Source organism: Vespa mandarinia, chromosome 2 (assembly GCF_050613455.1).
Source record: "Vespa mandarinia isolate Hongniang chromosome 2, ASM5061345v1, whole genome shotgun sequence".
NCBI classification, from domain to species: Eukaryota; Metazoa; Arthropoda; class Insecta; order Hymenoptera; family Vespidae; genus Vespa; species Vespa mandarinia.
Genome location: NC_140811.1, coordinates 5,886,194 through 5,905,000, shown reverse-complemented (window position 1 = coordinate 5,905,000; position 18,807 = coordinate 5,886,194). Strand labels below are relative to the sequence as shown.

Below are 18,807 nucleotides of genomic sequence, written 5' to 3'. Positions count from 1 at the left end.
TATACGTAATTCTTATTCACTAAGAATCTTCTTTCTCCAGCCTCGATGTCATATATTGTTTTAATTCTAAAAATTATAATAACATAGAACAGATGTTACGTAATACTTTGTAAACATTTATTTGCTATCTTTCAACAGATAGGTCTACCAGGGGAGAGGTTTGAAAGCCACCCAAATTGCTATTTAATATTGATTACCCCACGTAGCTTCATTCAAATGAATGAGCTCGCATCCGTTTGGCTTGTATATACACGCTATATAGAGAGAACGTATGTACGTCCGAAACGGGAACACGTCGGAATCGCCAGTAGTGCGTTTCGCGTATAATATAATATAACGATCTACGAGTTAATTTTGTAGCTGTGCGTGAGGTACGTTGTGCAATTTGCAACACGATGCGTCGTCAATAAACGATTTCTACTTCTCTCTCTCTCTCTCTCTCTCTCTCTTTCTCTCTCTTTCTCTCTCTCTCTCTCTCTCTCTTTCTCTCTCTTTCTCTCTCTCTCTTTCTCTCTCTCTCTCTCTCTCTCTCTCTCTCTCTCTCTCTCTTTCTTTCTCTCTCAATGAAAATACGAATTTTAGTTTATGGCGATTAAAGTACCAAAACTGTCTGCCTATTTTTCGAACGGTCCGACTCATTAGACACCTTCCAACGACGTCATTATACTTGTCGTGGGTGTTGATATTGCAAGGGAGATATAAACTTTGACGGTGAAAAATGCAGTTTTGATCGTCGAAGTCATAAACTTTATCACGTTCTTGTTGATGAATGTACCTATTACACTCGTAACGGCAAAATGTTGCGAATCTTTCAATGGTCAAATGATCGTATTATATACAATCGAAAAATGTAAACGACTTCGATCGATCGAGTCTCTTCGTTTTTCTATGTAACATCATAGTTGCATTCACAAGCGTGAACATGTAACGTCATAGTTGCATTCACAACAATGCAACCTGACGATCATGATCGTCAAACGGTAGTCGAAAAGATCGAGAGAGAACTACTAGAGAGATATACGAAATAATACATGTAACTTGCGTAAATGCCAACAACCGAATGATTCCCTTTTATAGAACGATGAACTTCAATACAAAGGTCGTGTATATATGAGTGTTGTACGTTTGTACATATAACTATTTACAAACGTTCACTTGAGGTCAAACGAACGAACGGACAATTGATTGCATTCTATGTAGCAATATTATTTCTATGAAACGTAATATAATACATGCGTACATATAACATAGTACAACATAACGATAATAAAATGATTAGAAAATAATTCTGTCTAATGTAACAATAACTGACGTTAAGAAAAAGCATTGAAAAGCGCTGAATATATACGAGACATAACTGTAAGATAATAATAAAGATTCGAATTAAGTACATGTTTTTATTTTATTATTATTAATTGACGAACAGAATGTCAGGCGAAATACGAAGTAGCATTGGAACGATGAAGAATGGTGCATTCATGTCTCGTTTACTTAACCCGACATAAACGAGAGGACGCGTGTAAACATGAAGAGCCGAAGGAAAAAGATTTTCCAGCATTCCGAGCTCGTTTCCTGTTCGGTGACGCGTAAAGCATCGCTCGAAATCACTCAAAGTTAATCGACCGATCGAAAAACAAATGTTGACGCGACTACGAAATAGTGAGAAGTTTATAAAATCATTAAGTCCAAACAGCTTTCCTGTTTTCAATTAGTTCGTGCCAGACACACAAAGAGATCGTTCTATTTGTATATATATATATATATATATGCATGCGTGCGTGCGTGCGCGCGTGTGTGTGTATGAATATATGTATATATGTATATATATATATATATATGTATGTATGTATGTGTATGTATGTATGTATATATGTATGTATGTGAATTCTATTGCTTTGGCGTGCTGAACGGAATTCAAACGTAGTCGTTTCGAATTGTCCATTGGTTTTGTCTTCGTATTTTCCAGTATCGATTTTTTACTTTGTTAAATACACTGATCGCGAACGAACGTGTACAATAACCTATGACGAGCGTGAAACAGATGATTCTCTCTCTCTCTCTCTCCCTCTCTCTCTCTCTCTCTCTCTCTTTCTCACTCACTCACTCTTTTTCTCTATCTCTACATACCTATGGTGATATATTGGAACGATTCGTAGATCGATTTCAAACCATCAAATTCGTTTAATTTTCTAATCACATACCGTTTCTAGGACTCCCATGTTACTCTTGACCCAACGCTAAACTAGCGGCATGCTCGTTTACTCGATTAGCAAGTTTACCAATCTAATTATATTCATCCTATCTCCGCACGTGCATATGTTGTGTATATATATATATATATATATATATATATATATATATATATATATATATGTATATTCGAAACTATTTTAATCGAGGGTAACAAGGACGAGCGTTTAACTTACTTTTTGTCAAGTGATCGTAAGTGGTCTTTATCTCTCGGACGTATAATAAACGATTTAATGCTTTTGTGTAAATTCTTAATGTGCCTCAAGTTTTTCGTCCGTTCAACTAATTAAAACGTTTTGAAAGTGGAAAAAAGGATGTACTGCGGAGGCCGCACGCGACGCATCCTTACTACTTACCTTTGGTGTACATGAGTTTATGACTAATTATAGCGTTTACTGGTACTCTCGATAAATTACTCAAATATCGTCGGTTGACTTTACGATAGTTGGAAAGCGATAAATGTTCAAGTTACGTTGGAACTTGGTATAGATAGACAAATGCGTATTATTTGTTTTTGAGTTACGAGAAGAAGACCGATCCAAGGAAAGATTTCAGGCCTCTTTGTTAGCAGCATCTTCTAAGTAAAAAACAAGGCCTTCTTCGTTTTCTTGTGTGTTTTTTCTTTTTTTTTTTACTCCCCTCTATCCTTCTACTCGAGTGCTTCCGATGTCTGCGGAAGAAACGATCTTTAATGGGCTTTAGCTGACTCTCTCTCTCTCTCTCTCTCTCTATATCTTCCCTCTTTCTCTCGACGAGACCGGTCGCTACTTGCGGCCTAATTGACTCTGTTTGTAATCCTGCTTATGGATCTTTATGAAAGGGAAGGTTTACAGGCGCGACATAAACTCGTATCCTCTTGGCATCCATCAAGCGAGAGACCGCGCCAGCTAAAGACCTCATCAGTTCCAGCGGCTGCAAACACGGTGTCCTCGTGATAAGCTTGTCGAGTGAAAAGAGAGATGGAGAAGGGAAAAGGGGGGAGGGGACAAAGGGAAGACTCGACGTCTTCGCAAAAATCCACATAACTCTTGAGAAGGGAATAAGAAAAGATTCTTCCTCGCTTGGCACTTTTTAAGAGATCTTATCTGATTGTCACTAGATTTATCTAAGCATCGAGAATAGACACGCAAATATAACGATCGTAAAATGGTCTATTTTAGAAGAAATAAAATCTGTTTATTTGAGACTTCGATTTTTACGGGAATTTACTTTAACGTCTCCGCTTCTTCCTTACGAAGTTATGCTCGATACTTTGATTTCTACGTTACATGTGGGAATCCAAAACTTGCAGATAATCCCAAGGAATTTGTGCTTAATCGCATACATTTCAAAATCTTTGATAATAGATAATTCCAGTAGAATGTCGGAGATAGTACGAATTCTTTCTTTCTTTTTTCTTTTATTTATTTATTTATTTTTTTTTCCCCTTTTTTTTCTCTCTTGAAAATGCATCAAAGAACTTGAAAGGATCTTTAATTCGAAGATGAGGAAAATAAAAAAAAAAAAAGAAAAAAAGAATATCTGAAAATAATACGCTGTTGTGAATTCGATAGCGAATTTTCTTTTCCTACGTCTATGAGAAGGAAACAGTGACAAGTTCTCGTTCCTTCGCGCTACATCGTATATCGCTGTTTATCATCGTCCGCTTTATTAATTAGTTTCCAGCCGTCATTAAGGAGCGCCAGGAGAAGACGAGACGTGCCAAGCAAATTCGTGTTCATTCCTTCTCTCTCAGCGCGACACACGCACGCGATGAACGCGCGAGAATTCCACGTGGGGTGCCATCGAAGTGGTGGTGGTGGTGGTATTCCTGTTCTTGATGCTAGTAGAAGACGAGGATTTATGTATAAGTTTCCTCTGGCCCCTCCCTCGCGCGTACGAGCCAAAGTAGCAGTGTATCCGGAGTATAATGAATCCGAGCGCGATAATCCGAGCGAAACTTCGCCTCACGAAGGTGCTTTTCCTTCCTTGGGAAACTTCTTCGGCGGACGCGGACAAATGCGAACAAATAATTATTGCAGCTAGACGCGAAAGCGAATGTCGCTTGGGGTGGATAATGTCCAAAATGTACGTAGAACATATTAATTATAACTTTTCGCGAGAGTAAAAAACGTGTAAAGCGTGTTGGAGAGAGAAGAGAGAAGAGAGAAAAGAGAGAGAGAAAGAGAGAGAAAGAGAGAGAGAGAGAGAGAGAGAAAGAAAAAAATAGCCGTACAAATCTAAAAAGGAAGATGTCTAATGCGAATATTAGACTACCGTTTCTTGACACGATCGTTCGTTGTCACGTGCATTGCCGTAACAACTGCCTGCTGTTACAAACGGAATAATGACAAATCAATTTTTCGACAAAAGTTTGCCGGTCGATGATCGGCCATCCCCACCATAAACGTTCTTCTCGTCGACGATAAAACTCTGTTCACTTCCTTTTTTATTCTATATAGATCTCTCGTATTTTCTCTCTCTTTCTCTCTCTTTATCGTGCTACAACGCGTCACTCTGAGATCGCCCACGCCTTTACGCCGTCGACGTTGATATCGAAACAAATTATACTCCTCTCTCGTACAGTCCGCGATCGAATCGATGACCTAGCATATTTTCATCATGATTTTCTCATCCGGATGACACGCGAGATCGTTCGAACGATACGATCATTGCGAATGTTCTCGCGTTAAAAAGTAAATGAGAGCTCAACGGGAGAGATAATATCGAGAGTTTAAAGGTTGACGAAATAGCAATCGAGTTCTTGCTGAGTTCTAAACATTCGATTTAGAAGGAGACTGTACGTTCGACGCAAAGACAGACTTGATGCATGGGCCCGGTACGAACCGGGACTGAATCTCTCCTTTTTTTCTTAGTCTCTGTGGAAAAGCTGATCTTGTAAGAAGTTAGCGTATGAGAGCGTATTAGAAATTCTAAGGCGTACCTGCTACCACAAGAGTGGTCGCAATCACTGGGAGTGTCTTTTTAACCGTACATCAATTTATTAAGTGCATCTTCATTAGGATTACTTCATTACTTCATCCTCTATTTGTTTTCTCTAATCTCGTTCTTCTTCGATAATTTTTCATTTTTCGCTCGAACGTAGAATGCGAGTGGAAATATATGGTAATACTAAAAATAACTTAAATCTGAGTCGGACTTCGCAAGCCGACAAACGAGTTATGCATCGCGCGTTCTCCTCCTCTTCCTTCGTACGCTCCTACCGTGAACAAGAACGACTATGGATTCTACGTGTTTCTCCCGTCCCTTTGTTCTCTCTGCCTCGTGAATTTTGGATACGTTTATCTTCGCTCTCGATCGTACGCTCGCCAGCCGATCGGGTGTCACGATAAACTAAATATAATAATCGTATCCCGATTATCTCGATATACCAGCCGTAACAGAGCTACGATCTTGAGTATTAGAATAAGAAGTTACGGTAGGTAGTCGGGGCAAGACTATCTATCCGCTAGAAACGTTTCTCTTAAGCACGGTACATCAATACCACTCTCTTTCTCATACTATATCCAAATGTATCACGAGCATTCTCGTGTTTCCATGATAACGAGACGATAGGAAATCTTGTTATTTACTTGCGTTTCATAATAATTTAGTTATCGAACCATAGAAACAAATAATTTTCGCGCGAACGAGTCATCTCCATTTCAATCGTGAATTCTATTTTAATAGAACCTCGACTATCAATGCGTATATAAAAATGTACGTGAAGTAAAAACGAAAATAATCGTCGTCCGTCGAATATAAAAAAAAAAAACCCGTATATGTCCATACAACCGTACATACAACGAGATGGTTTTTTCCAATTGCCCGTCAATTTATTCCGCATGCCCTCAATTATCAATATGCCACGTCGATGTTATACAGGGAAAACCAACAAATTTGCTAGCGAAATACGAGACTTTTAACTCTGATAATATTTCGATTAAAAGAAGAGCATTTGTAAACATACTTTATCGAAATTGCGAATTAGCGGGACCAGTTTGCAGTTCCCTTTTAACGGTTAAGCCGACGTCTTCATTCTTTATTTTCTTTTTCTTGATTTTCTACCGGCTCCATTCGTGTTACTTTACAATATCATCCATTATTCAAGAGGTCTGAAATATTACGTACCGATAATACGGTCAGCTATAACAATTAGCTATTATTACGATTATTGGTACAATATCTCTCAGTTAACGAAACGCACAGACTGATAGAATGACGCCATAATACACGTTCGCGAATTACAGTTAATTACAGTGAGCTTGTGATTATACTTCGTTCATTCCAAGAGGATAGATTACTCTCAAAAGAGCTTTGTTGGAAATCTCGATAGGCATTGTTAATACCTAACAGAAGGCTACTTGTGATTGTCCCTTTAAATCAACGATATCACTAGAAAATAGATAATCTATTACTTTGACATTATACGAGAAGATCTACATATTAATTAGTAGATATTATATTATCTTTGTGACAAATGAAGTTTGAATATTAACAAGGATACTCGTTTTACATCCTATTACCTTTATCGTATCTTGACCGAAAGCAGAAAAAACGTTAACGATTTACGGGTTAGCCGGTTCTCAGTCCTTTACTTCTTCGAAAGAGAAAGAGAGAAAGAAGAGTCTGCTCGTACCTTCTGGTCACCGTTTGGAATTCGAAGGCGAACCGAGCGGCTTTTAAAGAAGCGGACTGGTTTTGGTGGACAAAAGTGGTTGTGGGTGACGTAAGAAGCCCAACATAACGGCACGTGGCGAGTCACGCTAACACTATTGACCTCCATTCGATGGACCACCGAATCGTTACACGAGCAATTTCTTTGAAAAACTCAAAGGAGCTTGCAACGGAACGCATTCCAAGCAACGTGAAAGGAGGTAAAAAGAGAGAAAGAGGGAAGGAGAGAAAGAGAGAGAGAGAGAGAGAGAGAGAGAGGAGATTCTTGCTCGTAAAGGTCGTTCCGAAATGCAGAACAGTTATACTCGCAACAACGTACGTGTGTTTGCCCACGGATCGGTCTTCACTAATACTAACGTACTTTTCCTTATCTTCCTTTTCTCGAAACGTACACGTATATATGTACATATAATACGCGTGCTCACGACTCTGTTCGTTCGTGACGCAAAATTTTTCCACCCTTTTGCTCCTTTTCTTTAGCTCCTCTTCCTCTCTTTTACTCCTTCTTCTTCCTTCTCTCTCTCTCTCTCTCTCTCTCTCTCTCTCTCTTTCTCTTTCACTCGTTTTCTACTAGTTTCTCGTCTACTTCGTCTTCTTCCAGCATGCCTTCCTTTAACGCGCCTTCGATCGGAAACGTTTTACACCTTGCACGGTTTCAAAACCAGAGAGAGAGAGAGAGAGAGAGAGAGAGAGAGAGAGAGAGAAAAGGTGTTTTCTATCAAAGAGACTGCTTCGCTCGAGCGTTAGCATGTTTCTATATAACGCGAACTCCAGCTCGCCTCGAATATCGTTTTGTGTATAAACGCTCGACGTCGAAGGAGAGAGAGAGTATTGGAATATTGCCTGTTCTACCCGTTCTTACCCTCTATTCCATCTCTTACTTTCTTTACCAAACGTTTGATTATAGCTAATTTTAATTGGAAACTCGGAGAGCCAAGATACCAATTCGTAATCAACAAGATTGTTACTGAGTCAGGCGTTAAGAAAATAACGTTGATCAAGGGTGTACGTCAGTGCAATAGAATTACTTGATAATTATTGTTGTTACCACGAACGAAAAATATTAACCAACGACCCTTTTCTTTTATATGACGCCGATTTAAAGTCAACGACCGTCGGATGAGCTTTCTATTCTAATTAACGCTTCATACCCGTCATTTAAAAATACGAGATGCCTGCGTTCCTGTGGTCGGCACGAAAGCTACTTTTCGGTTACCGCAAAACTTACAGAATCGACCGTAGTCCCAGGACTCCCACTCCATGAATGTAAAATTACCGTATGTATATAGTCGGTGCCGTTAAAACTACTCCGAGCCAATTTCCACCATCGCTCTGAACGCACGCGCTCCGTACAACTAACATCTCTTTCGTTGAATAATTTTCACCTACGTACATACATAAATACATAGATGCATACGTATGTATCGTAACAAATGGAGCACTCAGGTGGCCGATATCACCGTCAAATTAATCGTTCCATTGTTCGTCCAGAATCATTCGATAACTTTGTGAGGCCTAATTAATCGGCGTTAATAGGAGATAAAAGTCGGTAATGAATAGCGTAAGACACTTAACATCATGTCTTTATTATCTATCTACTTAATCGTGTCTTTACGACTTCTTCCAGACATAAGATGAAAAAAAGGAAAGAATGATTGGTCTACGATAATGGTTGAGAATAACGGTACGACCATATGTCCTAGGTGAAAGATGGTCCTGCAAAAGAGACCTGGAACGATCACGTTTAATCGTCGACCTTTTGATCTCAATCGATTAACGGACGAAGTATCAATGAGGAAATTTCGATATAAAGGGAAAAAGAGCATAAAAACTGTGGTTGTTTCACTCGTTTGTGGTTTCGGTTTCTCGTTTGAAAGAAAATGATTCGCATCTCTGTAAACTCTCTCTCTCTCTCTCTCTCTCTCTCTCTCTCTCTCTATCTCTCTCTCTCTCTCTCTCTCTCTCTTTCTTTTTCTCTCTTTTTCAGTTTGGATAGTGTGCGAGCGCGCACGATCGTGCAATCCACGAATGAATTTGCATTAAGGTCGGAGCGCGGCCCTACCACATCGTGCCGCGAAGCTGCTGCTTTTCCGCATTACCCACGTTTTTCCTCAACGACGATCACGCCCCTGGCATGTGGTTTCCGCACTCCATCTACTTCTCAACGACCTCCGTGCGGCGATGATACGACAAGAAGGTAGATCGGGCCACGAAAGAATTCCGATTCTCTGGAATTTCAATTATGTCGACCCTATATGTGTATCGAGAGTTCCAGCCAAGACGAGGACAACGAACGAGAAGTTGCTAGCGAATCTCTCCTGCGACCCATCTTTTCTGCTTTTTCATGATCCTGTTGGTATCGACGAATTTTACATTTCCCCGGAGAAAGTGAAAAGTGATCGAGGGCGAATTCTTTCTCTCTCTCTCTCTCTCTCTCTCTTTCTCTCTCTTCCTCTCTCTCTCTTTTTCTTTCTTTCTCGAAACGGAACCAATTCTAAGTCAAATGCGTACCGTTGCTTTTTGAAGAATACCTTGTTCTACGAAGAGATAAATAAAAGAAATAAAAGAATGAAACTCGTCGTTGACACGTGGCTTGTCCTTTTTAAAGAACCTCAATGTTCGTAGGTGTAGAGAGGAATGTCATTGTCCTATCAATGAAGTCCAACTCTCCCGCTCAGCCACGTCAAGCAAAATTTATTATACTCGTAATCGTAGATTGCACGACAGCGATTCACGCACGCTCGACATCAGCGTTACTTGAGAATTCGTCGCAGAGAGAATAAAGCGAACATGAAGCTTGCGTATCTCGTTGTTGTCGTTGTTGTCGTTGTTGTCGTCAACTCTGAAGAAGATGAGGACCATCAGGACAAATAGTCTTTGCCTATTTATACACGCCGTCGACATAAATGATCTTCTAGATAAAACAGGAGAGAGATGTATCGTGTAAATTTGAGCGATTAAAAGAGATTTATCGATGATGATTTATGTTCCTTGATAGGGCTTCCTTTATATCAAAGAAAATGGGATTAAAAGAGAAAGAGAGAGAGAGAGAAGAGAGAGAGGAGGAAGGATAAAGAAGTAATGTACATCGCGTGTATTTAGCTTAGCGAACTATTTTCACGCCATTCGCGTTTACAACAACAAAACGAAAGTTTTGTTAGTTTGGTATTACTCGCGGTTGGAATTTCAACGTGAAAACTTTTTAAGAAATTTCCAATAACTGCACGAGCTGGCTGATATCGACCGATTATTTCTTCTTGAACAAAATGAACAAAAAAAAAAAAAGAAAGAAAAAAGAAAAAAGAAAAAAACATAAGAACGGATCGTGGAAAGAAGAAAAAAAAGGAAAGGAAGAGATAGAAAAGGAAAAAGAGGATTAAGGAAAGAAAAAATCAGCTCGTCATGGGTTTTTCTTTTGTAAAGGGGAAATGTTGCTTATCGATCGAATGTTAATTGTTCTTAAACTCACGCGATGTATTATTGTATGTAATATTTGCTTTACCAATCTACCTCAAATATACTCACTCTTAAACTCTCTCTCTCTCTCTCTTTCTGTTTCTCTCTCTCTCTCTCTTTTTCTTTATTTTTTAAAGTTTTCAAGAATTTTTTCTTCACGAAATGAACAATGCTCGATGGTATCGCAGGGCATCGAGAACGAGAGCATTCGTTTCACTCTTGGACTTCGTCGCGTGAAAAACGGTCATCGAACTCGTAAGCTCGCACGTGCACATAATTAGAATCTCTGGTTGTTTGTACTTTGTATGTTACTAGAATTTGTTAGAATCAAAAATTTGTAGTAAAAATCGAGAGAGAGAGAGAGAGAGAGAGATCGTCCAACTTACGCGTGGTACGTGTGCAATTCCGATAAGAAGGATCGTTCCGGGTATCGTCGTCGTATAAGCCGGCAGGTAACGTAGCATACGGACATGCTCTCGCGAAGGTGCGCGCGCGCGCGCTTGCGCGTGCGTGCGCGCGTGCACGCACCGCTGCGAGCTCGATGATAAAGGAAGAGAAGAATCGGAAGGAGGATGAGCGCACAACGTTACCTGTGAGCGCTCGTACACACAACACGTGTGCGTGTCGAGTCGGAAACAAACTGAAGAAGTAGGAAGATATCGCGGGAGGCAGGTACGAGAAAAAGGGAGAAGGAAGAGAGAGAGAGAGAGAGAGAGAGAGAGAGAGAGAGCGAAAAAGAGAGAGGAGGAAGGACGAAGCACTCACTGCTACTAGCAGCGACTAGTTACACGTATGAAATAATCTATTATCTGGAAGGGGAGTTATCTGGTGCGGGCATTGAATCGCCAAGGCCGTAGAAGAGTGCCTTCGAAGAAAGAGAGCGCTGTTCAGAGCGGCTCCGAGCGAGACGAAGCGAGCTCGACGGTCAACGAACTTCTCTCGCGATGTCGACGGAAAGAGAGAGAGAGAGAGAGAGAGAAAGAAAGAGAGAGAGAATGAGTAGAAGGAGGAGGGGAGGAGGACCGTACACGTACGTATGTATGTACATTGTACATACATGTACATACGTTGCAAAGTACGTAGAGCAGTCGACCTACCGTTCGTCCGCGGCGAGTTAACCGCTTCGCTCTTCGTGCGTTGCCGCGGAACAAACTCTAAGAAATGTATTTTATCTTTCGTCCCTTCGAAAAGGGAGATCGTTCGAAAGTCACGATACCTCGCAATTACGTCGATTCACCTTTCGATTATTTGCAACCTCGTTCAGCATTCGTAGAGATCATAAACCATCGTTTCTTGATTTCTTTACTCCGACGATATACATCGACGATATTCTGTAACATATCCGTCATAATTAAAGAACGATATTACGGAGAAAATGATGTCATTTCTTAAGTTCGCTCTTGTAACCTCGTTGAATATTACATATACAATCGCAACGGAATTTCAAAGGGGAAGATCACAAGAAGGCGTCGGTAGATCTTGTCTCGCAGTTTCTTCCTTTTCCCTTTCTAATTTCTCCCTAGTTCGTGGCATGTCGAAAGGCTTGATAATTAAATACGAATACCGAGCGATAACGAAGGACCGATTAGGTCTTTAAAGACGTTAATTGAATATCGATTCGAATTATTCTTACAGCTTTCCTCCTTCGTCGTCTTTTCTCTCTCTCTCTCTCTCTCTCTCTCTCTCTCTCTCTCTTTCTCTCTCTCTCTTTCTCGTACTCTCTATTTGCTTTTCCCTCTTTCCTTATAGCACGACCCGTACAATGCTCGCCAGACGCCACGTTGTAAAACGCAAGGCGCCAGAGAATTATCCTTCCCTTCTTCCTCTTCCTCCTTATTTATCGTCGGAATTCTTTGCTGCCTTTGATATCCTCTTTTAGTTATGACTTATTCATTATGTTAAATCGGTAAACGACACGTTCGACCTCGCTTTCATGATTACCTTTCACATTAGCAAAAAGATTGTTATCGCAGTAATAATCGAAATGAAAGTTAAAAAAATGTCGAGGAATAAACTCGAGTACCACAATGAAATAATCATTTAAAAAGATCTGCGTTCGCGGAATGAATTAAAATAAAGCTTATGGAAGGTAAGCGTTATTTTCGTTATTACATAAAGGAAACAACGATGTCGACGCGTACATCGAACCCATGAGTAATTAAAATAAATTCATTAATACATACATTATATATTATCTCGTTCTCATACTCATGGGAATATTTACGCACGTATACGAATGGTGAAAATAATCCAGATATTTTAGACGAATATATACACGAAAATTTTGAAAACATGATGGAGATGGGAAACGATAACGGAAAAAGGAACGAGAATAAATTAAAAAGGAAATTATACAGAGAATACTCCTTCGATCGTTCCTCGTAACGAACTGTTTCGAGATACTCCTTGTGTTTCCCGTTCATATGAGTACTTTGGCCGTGAGCTATAATAAAACTTGCTCGCACACATATTGTACGGGATAAATATTTGTGCCGTAACAAACGAAACAAGCTTGTTTTATCGTGCTATCTTGGATGCACGCAGCGCTATTATGCGCGCATAATTGCTATGCTTGCGTAATGTAGGAGTTAATCTTACGTAAGTCCAAACCATTTTCTCGTTTCTTTTTACCACCTGCAAAATCTCGTAGAATAAATCATTCTTGCGTTGCACAGAATAATGCGATGTTGATTTAGGTTCAAACTCGACCCGTAACCCGGAGCAATTGCCGGAGGTATGCATGAATATTTAGATGTTACATTTGACCAGAAATACAACACATGAAAATGGAATCGTTTTCGAGAATGGAAAAATGAAGCACAACGTTAACGAGACTGTCATGTTCATCCATGCTTTTACGTCAAATTCTTCGATTTCGTGAAAATCATCCGCGTTATTTTATCCAAGCCTTTTAATAGCACAATTCCGGTGGCGGTAGACACGTAACAATGAACAACGTCGTGATAATACGATTAATTATACACACCGGTGCCAGGAGGATTATTTTTTTTTTTTTTATCTTTCGAGCGAATTAATTCAGGAGAACACATGAGAGGAGATCCTTATGCGTGCGCATTTGTGGGTGTATATGTCTGTATAAGTATGAACTAGACGGGAGAAACGAGCACGAGTCTGGATTATGTTTGTGTGTATGCGTGCGCGCCCGCGCGTGTACCTATGTATGTATATGTGTGTATGTGGATGCAGCCACAGCCCCGAGCGTTAGCGAGAGCGAAGTGAGAATCGCGGTGCTGCGAAAAGAGAGACCGTAGAGAGAAAGCGTACACGTTTGTGTTCGCACCTGTGTGTGTGTGTGTGTGTGTATGTATGTGTATGTCTATGCAGTTTCGTGCGCGCGAAAAGAGGAACTTGGAAAGAAAGGGAAAGAGAGAAAGAGGAAATGGCCTTTTCCGCCTTCTCGACGTTGCAGCCTTGAAAATATAGGTTGACTAGACTCTGGGTAAAGGAGTTGAAGGAGGCGAGTGGTTGAATACTTGGGTCGCACCCAAGTATTCTTCGATAAAAGCCTCCGAGTAGTTTTGTGTTACGGCCCAACCCCTGCGTGCAAACTTTTCCTTTCGATGCAGTTACGTAGTACTTACTTTTTGCATATTTCATAAACGCACCTTCGACGGTTCGACATTATCTTTAACTCTGGGGAAAAAGAGAAACGTTGACAATTAATCCTTTTGTCTCCTTTACAACATCGTTGCCATTATAAATCGTAGAAACACAAATAACATCTTCCACAAAGGTAAATTAATAACAAGTTCGTCGTCGTCGTCGTCGTTATTGTCATAGCTGTGGTCTTCATGCATGAGATCATCTTCTTTCCTAGCTTAATGAATTTTTCTTTTATAAACGGGAAAGAGACTAAAGAGAAGCGTACCAAGAATTCAAGACAAGTATAGGATCGTAAATGATAAATCCATCGGCTAGTAAGAAAAATGAAGAGAAACGAGCAAGCTCATTCGAGGAAGAGGTCGTTGTTTCTGTTGGATGCTCGAGTATCTCCGAGCATTCATGTGGTAGGACTATGGTCGATCGTAGTGTGTTCGTTCAATGAAACGTATCTACTTAACGATCGTTCTGCTACCCCGAAGATCATAGATTTGCAATTAGACTGAACGCACGGCGGACGATGTGCTGCTTCTACAACAGCGTTTATATTCGGCTAAATCAAATGGAACTAAAGCGAGTCAATGCCGATATATCGAGGTAATTAGAGTTTCAGTATGACCCTCTAGCGATTTTCCTACGCGTATTCCGTCAGTGACGAGAGCTTTTCCATGGCTTCTCGGCTCGTAATTATCCACAAAGTATAAAAACCAAGAACGTTTACGTACGCATCCTGAACACAAACGCAATAATCAGCAGCTATTTTTATCTATACTATCGTAATATTCGTTTCTATTAGTTTCGCTTAATCGACCAGTTGGATTATTCCCACTTATCGAATGACTCGTATATTCTCACAAAATTATTGCCACCCATGGTACGAGCGTTACGATAAATTCGATTGTTATGAGGATTCGAGCGAATGTTCGAATTACTCTCGCAAAATCCGTAATATCGATAAAATTATGATACCATTCGACGGATGTTTCTCATCGTTCGTTTATCTATGGTCCAACAAGCGTTTTCAATACGAGCTCGAAACTCGACGACCCGCATGCGTATTAAAACGCACATATCGTTCAACTTCGGGCGTCGTCGTCGGAAAATGATAAAAAAAAAAAAAAGAAAAAAATTCTCTCTGGTCTTTCTTTGTTTCTTATCGATCAACATCCTAATGTCGTCGTTATAATCATTACGCGGCTAGAAATAAGAGAATCATAATTGCGGGGAAAGATCGCTGACGCTGATCGTGGATCATATACCGGTTTTGAAAGAGCGCTATTAACTTCGCGTAAAATTTACGTGTCTTGATATTAATCACGGTAGGCGTATTAATTTCTTCTACGATCTTAAATTAGCAACGGTAGTTTACCTCACGGATAATCATAATAAATTTTATCACGAAATGTCACGACGGTTCGGATCGACGTCTGTGTTCTTCGTTTCTCTCTCTCTTTCTTTCTCCTTCTTTCTCGATCTTGACAGTAGAAGAAACGATTGCTCCTTTCCTCGTAAAACAAGCAAACGTCTTTGTCAATCGGACGTAATTATAAATCGTCCTGAACCGCGTCCAGCAGCTGCGGGCGAGTACATTCGATCGCTGTGTTCCGCTTCAGGGAAAACGGTTGCGATTGCGGTCTCCGCTAACGAAGTGGCAGTGAAAAACGATGAGAACGTTTATATAGGCAAACCGTCGCTTCGCGTGCAGGTACACGTACATGCGTACTGTTTGCAAACATTGCTTTGCGCAGGGCATATATGTTCCTCGTGTCCTACGATGCGAGACGCTTTCTACGAAGGTATCGGTAAACGATTGACAACGCCGAGCCAACGACACCCCATTTGCTTACGTCCTCCCACTACCTTTCGAGGTACTACTTTTCTCCGTAGATGCCATAGCTACTTCCCCGTCACCACAAGGATCGGTCTCTACCGTAATATCGCATCGTTTTATTTATGGGAAAAAAAAAAAAAAGAATATGAAAAGGCAAACGTAAAAGGATATATTTAAAGGAACTTTATGAACATTGGTATTTATTGTTTGGAACAACAACAGTAATATTTTTCAAAATTTTCGTTAAGTGAGTTCGAGAAATGAAAGTTTACTTCAAAGCGTTATTGATAAGATAATGAATGAAAGTAATACAAGGTGAATTCTCTCAAGAGCATTGTTTCTGCTCTCATTATAATATCGCATTCAACTTTTGTTTCTTTGAAAAGACGCGACCCAAACGCTTATTACATTTCTCTATTATGCGCATTCTGGAGTCATGATATAAACAAATAAATAAAAGTCTATTTGCTAAGATTGAATTTTTTATTTCCCAAACCGTCTGAGTATAGCAATGTTAGAAAGGAACAAAAAAATGTTGGCAATAGAATTCTTTCTTATCTCACTTTATGTAATACGTCTCCTTTAAGAAGCAAGCTTCGGTTTTGTTTCGGTTTGTTTAGAGTAAAGTGTGGATAAACGATTTAAGTTTTTCTCCTTTCTTTTTCTCTTTCTCTCTCTTTCTATCTCTCTCTTTTTCTTTCTCTGCCTCTTTCTTTCTTTCTTTCTCCCTTTGTCTCTCATTCGTTTTATAGTCGTAATGCTTTTCGGTGGAGTCTCGCACTCGTACGCGCTCTTTAAAAACGTAGCGAAACACGGCGAGCAATAAAACGGAGGTCGCTAGTTGTTTTCCTGGAAGGTTACCGGCTACTCTCCTTCGTGCTTTTTATCGTCTTTAATTGAACCTCCGTACAACTTGAAGGATCTCGTCCATTCTCCCTCCCGTGTCCCCACCCCATTATTCTCTTTCTCTCTCTCTCTCTCTCTCTCTCTCTCTCTCTCTCTCTCTCTCTCTCTCTCTCTCTGTCTCTCTCTCTCTCTCTCTCGTGAACCGTGTTCTCGTGGCAAGCGCGCCCGGAACGTACGCACTATTCGCTCTCTCGATGGGGCTCATCGTAGGACCCACGAAGGAGTTTATGATTTTATTGCGAGCGCAAGACGGGTCCGTAAGAGAAAAAGAGAGCTAGTGCACGCAGCAGTAGGTTCACTCATAAAAACGACGATATCAGCCGCGTATTTTGTAAACCTTATACCGTATCTTTCCAGGATGATGACTCTCACTGGGTAGATGCGAAATAAAAGGACTCTGCATCGTCCTACGAGCACTGTAATGCTCTCTCAATTTCTGTCTCTCTCTCTCTCTCTCTCTCACACACACACTTTTTCCTTCTGTCTCTCTTTTACCTAAAGAGAGGATGAAGGGAAAACAAAAGCAAAAGTAAATTTATTGTACTGAATGTTCTTCGTTGACTCACGTTTTCGGCTACACACGCTGAAACTTTTAAAACTTCATCGATAAAACCTTTTCTATGCATATATATATATATATATATATATATATATATATATATATTTTTAAAGATATTAGCTTGATAACGTCTCATTCTTATTGCGATCAATTCCTTTTGATATACGTTCTGAATTCATTCATCCGACGATCTAAATTCTACTTGAATTGATTAATGGTTATTCACGACGCCCATAAAGGTATGAAAAATTTCTAGAGGAAAACTCAATGAAAAGTTCGACATCGATATAAAAATTCCAACTTTCTCCTCTTATAGAAGAATAAAAAAAAAATGAAGAGAGAGAGAGAGAGAGAGAGAGAGAAAAGAAGAGGGAGTGAAAAGGGAGAGAGGTTGATTGAAAAAAGCGAGCGTACTTAGCCGTTTAACGTACGCTGTTAAAGGTGGATTCACCCTCGCACTTTCCACTAACTTTTCGAGACATTAGATCATGGCACGTACCCTTCGAGTCCCTTCTTCGTCCTCTCTGTTCTCCCTTCCCTTTTCTTTTTTTTCCTTTTTTTTTTTTCCAATGTAAGAAAGAGAGGAAAGTTCTTCCTCAATGGTGCAAGCTAACCGTTCCACCTTCTCTTTCTCTTCTCCTGTGTTTCTTTCATGGTGAAGCCATTCCGGCCAAACTTCCGGGCCATTAATTTACATTAGGACATTTTTCAAGAGCGCGAGAGCTCGACTACGGTAGTGCACGTTAAAATTGGCGGTCTTCTTTTTAACATGGTTCCCTCTTACACGGGAAGAGCCCTCGAGTCGTTCGTTCTCTACTCCTTTTCCCTCTCTCCCTAAATCTTTCTTCTCTTCTCTCTTTCCACTACTTTTCTCTTGTCGATGTCGCGCTCGAACTCGTCGTCCATTAAACGACGACGACGACAACGACGACGCCGACGACGCCAACGACGCCAACGACGACGACGACGACGACGACGACGACGACGACGACGACGACGACGACGACGACGACGACCTTAGAAAAATGAGGATCGAAACAGTGATATATCCGATAGAATTGAAATTTCATTAGCTCGAAGTTCGCGCATACGTTCTCGTCTTCTTAAATCATTCGTTTATCGTCAGAGTTATCGAAAAATTGATAGACTCATAAATATGTCCGTCAGTTATCGATTGTACATATGATACGTCGAGTTATTTCATATCCATGACTATGTGTGTGTGTGTGCGCGCGCACGCACGTATGCATTTAATGCTTTATACTTTAAAAGTTTAAGGTCGTAAGAGAAAAGAATTCTCCTGAAAAGTGTAATCACCGACATGGCTGTATAAGCATCGTTAGATTGTTCCAACCAAGACGCGACGAGCTTCCGTCGCCGATATTATTTATTAACTCGTAAAGCGGTCAAGGATATTAATATCAATGACGTCGCTAGTAACGTTGTCTCGTTATGAGCTGACGTGGCGTAAAGAGAAAAAAACGAAATGGAGAAAAAGAAGAAGAAGAAGAAGAAGAAGAAGAAGAAG

The 18,807-nt window shown here is 40.2% G+C and overlaps 1 protein-coding gene across 4 annotated transcripts in view; it reads left to right on the top strand.

Annotated features, from left to right (window-relative positions):
• The window catches only part of LOC146873173 (autophagy-related protein 16-1-like), a 257,007-nt gene that overhangs the window by 213,988 nt on the left and 24,212 nt on the right, over positions 1–18,807 (top strand). Inside the window, exon 1 of one of the 4 annotated variants that reach the window (XM_085664885.1) lies at positions 9,085–9,103. The exons of the other annotated variants lie outside the window; for them this stretch is intronic. The gene's annotated coding sequence lies outside the window, so the exon portion shown is untranslated. Of the gene's footprint in view, positions 1–9,084; positions 9,104–18,807 lie in introns of those variants that run through there. 4 annotated transcript variants of the gene reach the window in all.